This window comes from Ammospiza caudacuta, chromosome 16, assembly GCF_027887145.1.
Source record: "Ammospiza caudacuta isolate bAmmCau1 chromosome 16, bAmmCau1.pri, whole genome shotgun sequence".
NCBI classification, from domain to species: domain Eukaryota; kingdom Metazoa; phylum Chordata; class Aves; order Passeriformes; family Passerellidae; genus Ammospiza; species Ammospiza caudacuta.
In genome coordinates, this window is record NC_080608.1 from 11,841,457 (window position 1) to 11,854,212 (window position 12,756).

Consider the following 12,756-nt stretch of genomic DNA (forward strand, 5'->3'; position numbering starts at 1 on the left):
GAACTGAACGGCCTGAAGTTGTGTCGCAAACGGGGAGGGAGGTGTTTAGGTTAGATATTGGAAAAATATCCACCCCAGTGGTGCTGCACTGGAACAGTAGAGACCGTCCAGCACTCCTGTCCAGTCTGGCGATGCTTCCATCTCCCACATTAAGATGGGCATTAATTTGCCCTTTTTGCTGTAAAGAACATGCCCTTCCAGCATCCCAGCCTCGTGAATTCAGTGTGGGGTCTTGGCGTCCCCCTCCTGGCAGCTGGTTCATTTCGGTCCTCGCTTCGCAGCTCTGGAGCCCACTCAAAGCTTGTGGCACAGCCCAAGGATGATCTTCACAGCACACAGGACAGGGGGAGATGCAGCTCCCTCTCATCCCTTGGCTCCAGAGCAGCTTACCAGTAATTGAGTGAACCACTATTCTTGTTTCAATAACCATTAGAAAGCCTCCAGACAAACTCTGAGAGTGTAACCACTGCAGAAAACACTGACATCTGCCATCTCTGTGCTTATTGCCCAGCTCCCAGGAAGGCAGGAATGCCATGGTTTTTTTAGGCTTTAAATCCTTTAACCCTGGATGATCTATCTTCGTTAATGCAGTGCCCTAATCCCAGCTGGAGCCCTTGTACACTACTCTAATATAAATATTTATTAGCTGGCTCAGCCTGCAGGGCTGTGCCTTCACCTCAACGGCATGGCTGTTTCTGGGGAGCAGCAGGGAGGTTTCTGAAGGCTGGGTGTCCTGTGGGAAGGGTTTGAGCACTGGGAGAAGATGCTGAAAAGATCCTTCCCTATTTAACTATTACTGTTCTTGCTCACTCTGTCCCATCTTAAAGGTCACAAGAACTGTGAGAAGATGGATTTGTGTCTCCAGCAGATTCATAAGCCACTTTGAACCATGTGGCCCTCAATGGCCTTGGATTTCTAGGCAGTAGTACAGCAAAATAAAAACCAAAATTTACACCAGAGTGGGAAAAATCCTCTCTGAAAATGGATCTATTGACAATGTTATTCCACACTACCCTCTAAGACAGATTTATAAGAAATGCTGGAGGGACTGGAGTCACTGGGTGGTGCTTTATTTCTCCCATATTTTCAGACACCAAACTCACAAACTCTGTATTTTTAAACTGCTTTTTATTGAAATGTAGTACATTAGCAAACCCTAACTAGTCGGTATACACTATGAACATACTGGCATATACCACGTAACTACAATACAGTGTTATACTTACATCAAAACATGTCAACAAGTTCTGCTGCTGGCGAGCTACACCTCCACAGGGGCTGGGGAGATCTGGCTGCCGGGAGGGCACTGTGTGTCCCTGTGTCCCCACAGTGTCCCCAGACCCCTGGCACTGCTGGCGTGTTCAGGTTACCTGGTCACACCGGTGTGACCCACCTGGCAGCAAGCCAGTTCAAACAGACTCTTCATTTTACACGCACGCAAATTGGGGTTTTTTGTTGTTGTTTGCTGCAGTCTCCTGTGCCCAAAGGCCGGGGGGTCCCCTCTCTGCTGAGATAAAATGATCCTGTTTTGGTGGAGTCAGTGCAAAGTTAGCCATGGCCTCAAGCAGGTGATCCTGGACAGGCACGGGTCAATCCAGAGAAGCTTTTAGGATTTAACATCTACTTGCAAACTGCAGCAGGGCAGATGGGACAAGCAGAAGGGCAATGCTACCACTCCTTTTGCTCCAAAAGGTTATTCCCCTTTACAGGAGCAGTGCAGCAGACCTTACCAGTGCTGGGAGCTAAGCCTAGACATACAGGGTGGGGAAAGTCTGCCTGCTGATGTGGTGGCACAGGGAAAGTCTCTTGTTCATGTAGCACCTTGCAGCACAAGTAGAAAGCAACAGGCTGGGGCGCTGCCGTGCTGGGACCTCATGAACCTGCACCAGGAGCTTTGCTTTAACAGCCCCAAACACTCTATTAAACATGCCTGGCTTAATAGCAGCAAAGAACAAGTTTACTTTCACGCCCAGACTTTCCTGTGCTGGAGCATGGGAGGGTTGCTGAGCTGTTTTCTGTATGATCCTCCCTCCCAGTGCAGCCCAGTCTGGGTCACCAGCCCAGTAAGGAGCAGGCAGCTACAGCTCTTACTGCCCAAGACAGTGTGAGGGTGTGACAGAGGCACAGGGGATCCACAGCAAATCTGATGATCTATGCCTTAACATAGCCCTGCAGAGCTGCTCTGCTGGGAATTAATGGCTCTTGTCCCCCCGAGGGGTTTGGGCAGCTAAAGATCAAGTCAGAGCCAAGCAAAGGCGAGCCCTGGAGTATGTGAGAAGCAGCAAACAAAAAAAAAAAAAAAAAAAAAAAAAAAAAAAAAAAAAAAAAAAAAGGCAAATGGCACATAAATGCACACAGCTGAGCTCAGGGAAAAGAATAAAAGCTCCTGGCTCCCGAGAGGCTTCTGGATACAAGTGGAGAAAGGAATAGCCCAGCAGGGGAGAGGGAGGCTCCACGTACATGTCCATCTGATTTCTGGGCTGCAAACCCCCAGTCCCAGCTGTATGACACCAGCTAATGTTATACCTCAGCCTGGCATTGAAATCACTCTAAGCAGCTTCAACTTTCAATAAAACACTGTGTAGTTCTTACTTTGTAGGAATATGAATACTTATTATTAACTCCTTAGGAAAAGGACTATTTTTGGGCAACAATTTTTACCACAGGGCCCCAAAGCCCAGAGACCCTGGACATCTGGACATTATTGCAGTAAAAAAAGAAAAAATATTCAGATGTTATTGCATAACCTACACATCCATTTCTGAGCATCTTCATGAGGCTAATGGGCAGAAGAGCAAAAGGATGCTCCATTCAGTGATCCAGAGAATGAGCATCCCACAAGAGCCCAGATCCCACACACCCTGCTTTGGCTGAGCACAGCCCACCAGGAACCTCTGGGCTCCCACAGACTGTGACTGGTTTGGAGTGATGCATCCCCTTGGAAGGGCTGGCTGGCATGGTGATGGCACAGTGAGGCTATGGCACAGTGATGAAGATGCTGGAGAACAAGTGGACAGCAGTGCCTGCACAACAGGGACCTTCACCCAGCTCTCCAGAGGAGGAGGAAGCCAGTAGTAACTGGTGGAGTGGAAAGGGTGAGATTAGAATTAAGAGTGTCTGGAAGTGTTGCAGGCTTTAAAAAAAGGCTAGGTTAATGAAAGACGGATAACAAGGTGTCAATTAGTGGTGCTTTACAAAGGCTCTGTGACCAGATTTCATTTCCCAAAAATGCACTTTGCAAGCACCAGGTAAACCTGACATGGCCTTGTGAATTTGGGGTTTTTGGCCAACATCTCAGGACATCACTAGCTGGGGGTTACAGAGCATCATGGCTCTGCATCAGGAGCAAAATCCCACCTGGAGTCCTGCTCTTGTCACTGCATCCACAAGGAAGGGGTAGGGAGCAGAGCTTTTTCTCTTAATTATTTCAAAGACAAGGGAAAAAAGCAGATATGAGCACCAGCATACTGAAGTGCTGTCTACCTCTCCCCTGATTTCCCCCCAGTCTGTTTAGCTGGAACATCTTTCCCTCTCTCACTCCCTCCCCTGCTCACCAGTTTCCACCGAGTGTGCCAGAGCTGAGGCTGCCCTGCGGTGCAGTGAGTCTAGCAGGGAAAGGAAAAAGTGAAGATATCTTTAAATATAACAACACATATGCAAGCTGTCATGGCACATCACACACTCTTCTGCACCGCTCAGGCTGGAAAATTAGGTCAAGTATGGCTGGGTAACATAGGGTGAAAAAGGAGCAAAAGCTTTCCTTGGGAATTTGAAGGTGTTTCCTGAGCTCTCCTGTCCTTCTCTCCCCACCCTGCAGGGCTGGCAGCAGCCCCGTGGCTCTTGCCTTTGCCCCACTGTGCCTTGGCTTCTGAGCTGCTCTGCTGTTTCCTGCGCTGTAAAAAACAAATTACTATTAGCTAAGCAAAATAACAAATATTTTTAATAATTAAGTCAACTCACTTGCCAGTAATCAGGCTGCAGAGCTCCCTGAACTTCAGCTCAACCCTGGTGCCTTCATCCTTCTGCTCATGAACTGACTGTGGCACTACCTCAAACCTAAATTGGACTGAACAAGTCCTGGAGCCTCAGTGTGACCCATGTTTCCTGCAGAATTCCCTCTGCTTTCCAGGAGCTGGTGAAAAGCTCTTGGCTCTCCCAAGCCTTTGCACTATTTTACATGAATGTGTTTAAAGAAAACAGATGTGTGAAAGTCTCATAACATAGTCCTAGACATGTTTATTAAACTGGTTTTGGTTTTTCTTTGGCTAATGCAGGATACCTGGCTATTCCTATAGCATCCTCAGGTGCCAGGGCAAGCATCCTAGAGCAAAGGGACAATGCAGATTCCAACACATGAGCTCACTGGAGGGAGCAATTGTGAGGGTCATTAGACAAACTTTAACATGCTTCAAATTTAATAATTAATGTTGTGTATTATAGGTAAAAAGCACACTTACAGTCTGGTTTCTTACTGGCAATTATCCTCTAAGAACACAAGCAAACCTTGATTTTACAAATGTCTAATGGGAACATGCAAAACTTTCATAGAAGAGGAAGCTGAGAAAGAGAAGACAAAGTTTTGGGGTTTAAATACTTGAGGAAAATACTTGGAGATCGAAAGCTTTTTTTTATATGTAGAAGTCATAAACTGAATGTTTTCCTGTTAAAAGAAGCATTTTTTTTTTAACCTTGGAAATGATTTTCCAAGTTACTGGCACTTACAGTGCTTGGTAGGTTGCTGTATATTTTACTTCTGTGAAATGACTCAACCACACACAGCACCACTGCAGCAGAACAAGAACAACAATGCTCATCAAGCTTTTTTTATATACTGATTAATATAAAAGGAAAACCTCAAACTTACCAGCACAGCCCAGAAAAAAATCACCCATGTTGCTGTGGTGCCTCTTCCCCATCTTAAATATGATTAACTGGGGAAGGCCTGCTCCAGCACGTCCTGGCATGCACGTAGGGACTGATTGCTTGAACAAGCTTTTAATTTTTCCAGTGTTGCAAGATGTCCCAAATCCAGAATGTCAATTACAAATACCAGCTCCCCTATCCAAGATGCTACAGCACAAATCCATTTTTACATTGCTGCGCCAGACCCTGATCTCCACTGAGGCAAACCTGCCCTCCCCCAGCTTAAAGCCAAGATATTCAGTTAGAAATAAGATTTAGCAAAATACAAATTACATTAGTTATTATTTTGTCTTTAGGGGATTTGTGCTTTCTAATTTTTAATTTCCATGCCTCTTCTAGCTTTTCTATATATTCTGGCACACAGCTTGTTGGCTCAGTTGGAGGTCAGAAATCATCAGGTTTGGTTTTGTGCTGAAACTGTGCCCCAGTGACTCCCAGTGGCCTCAGGGGAAATCCCTGTGTTGGGATGGGGCAGCCCCTGTGAGAAGGCTTTGCTTGGGGCATCAGCAGCCCACGCAGTGCTATAAGAGCCTGTCCTACCCAAAACCTGCACTGGAGCAGCTCTGTGCTGGCTGGAAGACACTAAGACATGTTGGCATTTAACCAGGTAACCCAGGTATCTGGGATTATCATAACCTGACTGCCCTCATGGATAAAAACAAGCCCCATAACATCCTTGAGAGATGGTGATTTTCCTCTCGGGCGTTTGCGTTCCCAAGGCGCCGCTCCCACGTGTCCCTGCTGCTCTCACAGATGTAATCACAAACACAGGGGCTGCTCAACCAGCCCTTGTGCTGCCCCTGAGCCCTGTCCAGACTCAGCTCAGCCAGGGGAGCTGTGCCTGGGCCCGGGTGCCGCTCAGCTGGGCTGGGATGGGGAGTTGTGCCTGGGCTCGCCGGGGGTGCCCGGAGCTGTCGCTGCCTGCCCTGCACCAGAGGAGGGATGCTGACCACGACCAGCTGCTGCCCCAGCCCCTGTGGCACTTCCTGTGACCTTCACTTCTGCTTTGGAGGAGAAAGTGGGTGTCAAAATTGTGCTCTTACAAAAGTTTGGGGCTTCAGTGCATTTCCAGAGCGAGCTGAATGGCAATAAAAGTGCATTTGGTAAATATCAATGTGGGTATTATGAGAAAAACCTCCCTACACTTCATGCCACCCACTCTTGAATTATCAGATTAAATAAAGCTGACGCACAGCAACAAAAGTCAAAGCATGCTCGGCAAAGAGGCTCATTTCCTCATTTTACAGAGCTGGGTTTTTCTTTTTCTCTTGAACATCCATGTTAAATACACAGCTGAATCACACTTCAGAAAAGGATACATGTTAAGCAGATTGCTATACAATTAAAAACATTATAAAGAAGGGGAAATTCCCCTGCTTGCAAAAGCAGGTGAAATTAAAGCATGGCAGGATAAGTCTTACCTTTCTTTTTGGCTTAACTGATTTCTCAAGATTCCTATACAGAGGGTGAAACTGTGTTTCACATTACAAGGACACAAATGAGTTTCTACACCTACAGTAACTTAGACTGCAATGGAGAAAAATCCAAACATTCATTAACAGCTATGCATTGTCTGGTAGCAAACGGTGGAGCAGAAGCGCTCACTCCTCCGTGTCGGCTCATTTGAGGAACGCTGTGGATGACTTAGCTCCAGAGGCTCCTCTCTCGCTCTCCATTTCTGCATTGTTCTCTCAGAAGCTTGCAAACAATATCCATTTCCCCACTGCTTTTGTCACATGCTGGTAAAAATTGATTTTTCCTGCAGTGTGTCAAAGCAGTAGCTACTTTCCTTTCTTCTCCTGCTTTCTGCATTCCCGTTATTGATGTCAGTGGGAAAGGGCACAGCTCAGAGAACGTATTTGTTAAATAACTGTTGCAGATCTCAACAGGAGAGTGGGATAAGAAGCTTACCTCTTTTCTTCTCTGTGCAATGCCAACATGCTGGCTTTTAAAAAATCTCAGTGAAAAATTTGGTGGACTTTTACCCCCCCATCCTCCCAAAAAAAAGTTACGTGAGAAAGAAAGCTAATTTGATTCCTGCATATTTCAAAAAGTCTAATGGTTTTTAGGTAGATCAAGTGCTGGTTCTGTGAATGTCCTCTCTACAGAAAGAGACTCACTTGACTTCAGCACACAGAAGGACCAAAAGTATATTCTGTGTATACCATTTTTCTCCTGCTTCAATCAAATTGGAGAAAAAAATCCAAGTTCCTTGAAATCTTTCTGCAAATGCAGGTCCTCTCTGCAGCTTGAACATCAGACTGGCTTGCCACTGTCCGGGGTTAAGTGGGTTGTAGGAAACTCAATGCACTTATAAAGGTCCCTCCCAGAAGGGGTTATTTCACAGTAAGGTTATGGATTGACCGAGATATACGAGTGCTTTTACCAGTCACTGGCCATCTCCTCTACAACCAGTTCCCTTTCTGACATTGCCCAACCATCTGGACAACTAAAAAATCAGAAACAGCAGATGTCTGTGTAAGAGACGCATTTGCAGTTCAGCACAAACTCTTAGGGCCACCGTAAAACCTCTCCTGCATCGCCGCGGCTGGGCCGACACAGCTCCCCATGCTGTTACTCAGCAATTTCCATCAGACAACCTTGCTTGTCACAGCTCTTTGTCACCTCAAAGATGCCACCCTCAGAATCCACCACAGCTGGTCTTCGTCTGTGCAAACGAGAAGGCGGGTTCGTGTTCTGGAAAAAGCAGCTCTTCTTCAGACAAAGGAGATCCATGGAAAGAGTACACAACAATAGGAATGAGAAATGAAAAAAACGGAAAAAGGGCCAGGAAGGAGCATGGATTCCTTTCAGGTTTTGTTCTCGTCGTACATGTCCAAGGCAGGCTCGATGGTTGAGAACTCGCTCTCGTAGACCAGGCTTCGAGGGGACAGAGAGTTACGATGGAAGAAGTGACTGCCTGCAAGAGGTAGAACAAAACCACGTTAGCAACACACACGAACTGAGTGAAGCATCCTCATACCTGTGTGATGGATACAAACACAGTACACAGGGAAAAAACAGACAGCCTTCCACACAAAGCAGTTACAAACATATGAAACATTTCACCTCTGTTCCTCTGCTCCCCAGCCAATTTAAAGCAACTGCTTTCCATATGCATGAACAGTCACACCTCAAATGGCTCTTTCAGATAAGAGGTCAAGTCTGAGCAAGGCTGGGGCAGGCCAGAGTTTTGCACTTGGTGCTGGCTGTTGATTTGCAGCCTTGTAAAGCAGGGATGTGCTTCCCCAGAAGACCCTGAAATCTGTGGTCAGCACCAAAGCGCTGTGTCCTGCACCAGCACAAAGTGCTTCAGCTCGGGGTCAAAAGGAAGGAGCAGGCAGAATGAGGGATCCTCCAGGGATCATTCCACCAAAGCCTGACCTCCTCCAGAGCTCAGCAAACTCCATGCACACGAGTCACCTTCTAGAAACAGCCACCTATGGATTTCCTTACACATAACCAAGGAGACCCAACCCTCTTTTCACTGGCAATAACTGAAACAAGCACCACGCGGCTGTTGATAAACTGGGGAATAGAAGTCTATTTTTTTTTCCTAGGTGGCCTGGCATTCCTGTGGCTCTCTGAATCCACAGATGTGTTTTTGCAAGGAGCCCAGCCCTCCTGCTGTACAAACGATTCTCTCTGAAAGCATCTATCATCAGATCAGGCCCTTGGCCAAAACACTTCATTACCTGGTTTCTCGATCCCAGGGGGGATTAGCTGGGAGCAAGGCTGCTTAGATTACAACAGCTACATGAGCCAAACTGGAGGCAACTGAAAAGCTTCCAAGTACATCAAAAAGGCATTCAAGAAACTGAGGTGCCTCCAGTTTCAGGCATCAGTGAAGTAAAATGCTTAGGGAATTGTAGTTTTAGCCCGGGCAGATTTTAGTTGCCAAATTTTGAGCCCAGCCTATCCCATTCTGAAATAAAGACCTTAAAGAAGATGTAACAAAATAAGAATTCAGCTGCTACTGTCCAAAATTCCTTTTTTCTTTTCCCACTCATTCAAAAGATAGACTTTGTGTGCCCTTTGCTAACAAGGGCCCAGCAGGAAAATGGAGTTGGGCAATGGATCTGCTCCTCTTTCACAAGCAAAAGTCAGTGCACACACTCATTCCACCATTTACAATGAGAATGGGAAGTTGTCATAAGCAAATTAATTTTTGATCTTGTAGTTAACCAAAACAAGAGTGAAATTAGTGGTTACACTGCAGTGGATTGTTGACTCTGCCAGGAACTTGTATTCAGGTACTTGGAACAAGTGGGATGTCTTGGAATATATTTCCAGAAGCAATTGGTGGGGAATGATAAATCTGGATCTGAACTGTCCCCCAAATTTACAGGTTTCTAAAACTGGGCAATGTTTAAAATAAAAGCCAGTAAATAAATAAATAAACAAATAAATACATAAAGGCTGAGTGTTAAAGGAAACATAAAGCTGGAACTGTGACTTCCAGATTATCATGGTCTGTTTCCAAAAGCTGGATTTGATGACCTTAGAGATCTTTTCCAACCTTAAGGATTCTATGATCCCAGCAAAAACCCCCCAAACCCTGAACCTGCAATGAAATAATACCAGAAAAAACTGGCTTCAAGACTGTGTTATGGGTCAGGATAATTTACTTTTTGATGAGTGAGTCTCATTTTGCAGTTGAAATAAGCTGTGAATATTGGATATTTCATCCCCCCTTCCTCCACCTGCTGCAATGTTACACACAACCAATGCTCAAATAAAGCAAAGGAATTCTAAAAGCTTGGTGCTGCTTTTGTTTTTATTACACAGAAATCAAACATGGGATTAGGAAGCAGACAGCCCAGGCTGTCATTTCCTCTGTGTGCACCCAGACTTCCACTCTAGCAGGCTGGAGGGAGAGATTTAATCAACAGGCAGAGCAGGTCATCTGACAACAAGTATTTAATATAAATCTGGAAATAGACAGTGTATGTCAAACACCTCTAAAATTCTTTACTGTGATGTTTTTGTCCTTCTTGGCAAAGGAAATTTTAACCACCCACTTCCAGGAAGGCTGCATGTTTCCATAGACAGATAGACATCTCTTGGCTTCCATACCATTTCTGAGACACATCGTTCATTCTTTTCCTAATTGTCCTCTCTCCCATCCAGTGCAGCCAGCCCAGAGCTGAGACTCCAGCTGCTGCTCAGTGTTTTCCACCACTCAATCTTCAGGTGCTCCATTAACCAGGTCAGGACCATTGCCCACAGCTTATGGCTGGAGCAGCAGGGCACAGTGACCCAGCCATGCTCCTCTTAATGCAGAAAATTGCTACTGTTTGTTTAAAAATGTGGAATTGGTCCAGCTGATAAATTTACTGAATAAATGTATTTTAAGGACAAGTAAAAACATCCGCAGTTCCAAATTCAGCTATGAATCTGTTCTTCCTCTTTTGCACTTACCAAGAAAGATCAAGATTTATCCCTTAGGTACAGAAAACAAATGGGAAAGCTGCATGCAGTTTTAATACATGAAGATGAATCCTTCAGTGCTCTCTGCCACTATTCTTCATTAAATGCTTTAAAAGAACTTTTCAGATAACTTGCATTTAGTGTGAAAATAAATCTATACCCTGGAACTGATCTTTATACCAATCATAGAATGCCACCAAAGTGAGGACAAGACCAAGGCCAAAAACTCAAAGAGACACAGCACTGCAGGTGCACCAGAATTAAGTATCACCTGGTGTTCCTTTTCCATCTGAAAGTATCTTAATGCCCTTAGTCATTAATCAGGGCCATCTTCTGCCACAAGCTGCAGTCCCTTCTACAGATCCTCCAGCAAAGACTCCTTACTGTGGAAATCTGATCAGAGCACTCCTTACCTTAATTTGTTTTAGACACCCTCTCAGTTAAGGAACAGAGTGGAACTATTTCATAAAGTGCCCTTTCCTCAAAGCCAGCTTCGCAGGAAGACTTTAAAGCACTGTTTTCCACGTACATGAACAGTCACACTCAAGTGGCTCTTTCAGATAAATGAGGTCAAGTCTGAGCAAGGCTGGGGGAGGCCAGAGTTTTGCACTTGGTGCTGGCTGTTGATTTACAGCCTTGTAAAGCAGGGATGTGCTTCCTCAGAAAGAAGCACATGTCCTGAAAGACATGGTGGGATTACTGGCACAACCGGAGTGCTGCAACAGATGGCTAAAAACTCTTCAGAAGGGACAAGCAAGGGAGGAGACTCCTTGGGGTAGCCCTGTGGTGCTCACAGAGCCATTTCCCATGATTTACCAGCAGTCCCAGCTATGTGGGGAGGTCCCAGCTGACTGGAGGTCAGCAGATGTGACACCCAGCTACAAGAAGAGCTGGAAGGGGGGTCTGGGCAACCACAGGCCTGTCAGCCTGACCTTGGTGCCAGGGAAGGCCATGGAACAGATAATTTTAGTGCCATCATATGGCATATCCAGGACAAGCAGGGGGTCAGGTCCAGCCAGTGTGAGTTTAGGAAAAACAGGTCCTCTTGACCAATCTGGTCCTCTGTGGCAAGGTGACTCACTCAGTGGATGAAGGAAAGGCTGTGGATGTGTCTACCTGCTGTTTGGTAGAGTTTGACATTGTCCCACAGCACTCTCTTGGAAGCTGCCATGGCTTGGACAGGTGCACCACACATGGGGTAAGAACAGGCTGGATGGCTCAGCCCAGAGAGCAAGGGCAATGGAGTTACATCCACAGGGCTCAGAACTGGGGCCAGCTCAGTTTAATGTCTTTATCAATGATATGCATGAGGAGATTGAGTGCACCCTCAGTCAGACTGCAGCCAACACCAAGCTGGGTTGATCTTCTGGAGGGCAGGAAGGCTTCACAGATGGATCTGGATAGGCTGGATCAAGGTATTTAAAAGATACAGATGTGGCACTTGGGGTTTAGTAGTGGACTTGGCAGTGCTGGGTTAATGACTGGACTTGATGATCATAGAGGGCTTTTCCAACCAAAGTGGTTCTATGATTCTTTGAAAAACTTTGGGGATTTCCTTCTCTCTATCCAGAGTAAAAAAACAAAAGTTTCTGGGATGATATAGAGTCCATCTTTGAACATTTTTATTTCATTAACAAATAACCATGCACTGATTGCCTGACCTCTAAGTAACCTATCAAAAGTTGTATCATTATTAACACTTTGTTGAGACAACTGTTAGAGGCTCAAAAGAAAAACTGGAAAAGATGATGCTGAGTTATTTAAATCTTCCATGGAGGGAAATGCACTAAAAAGTCCTGTCAACCCTTTTGTTCCAAATATCACTCAACTTCTCCTTCTGCTGCTGTTCTGAATCAGAAACATGAACTGGAACTATTATGGTGCCTTTTGCATCTGGGTCACTGCACTGCTCACGCGGTCCCTGCCCAACAGCATTAAATAGCACTTATGGAATTTTGCTTCAGGAGACAAGCACAAATTTATCAGTTTTACTACTGCTGTTGAGAGATGAGTGAAGAAAACATGTATCATAGCTTGTTCCCTAAATCCTGCTCTAACCACATTCCACCACTTTTGGCAACAACACTCGGTTGACACATGCAGTACGTTAGAAGCACACAGCCCTCAAACACAGAAGGTTTGAGGGTTTTTTTCTTCTCATGAGTAAGTCCAATGGGGTTTTCCAGTCTTTCAAAATGCACTTACTGCTCTATAGATTTGTTTCCATATTTCTTTCAGAATTTCACAAGGACACACTGAAGACGAATTCTATTAAATGCACTGAAGCTATCACATTCTTCACTGCTTATTATAAAAGCTGCCTTCTCAGCTGAAGCCTGATGGACAAATAAGAATTAAGACACTATTTTAATGTAGCATCTGGCTGTGTTCCTAAATTCTAAA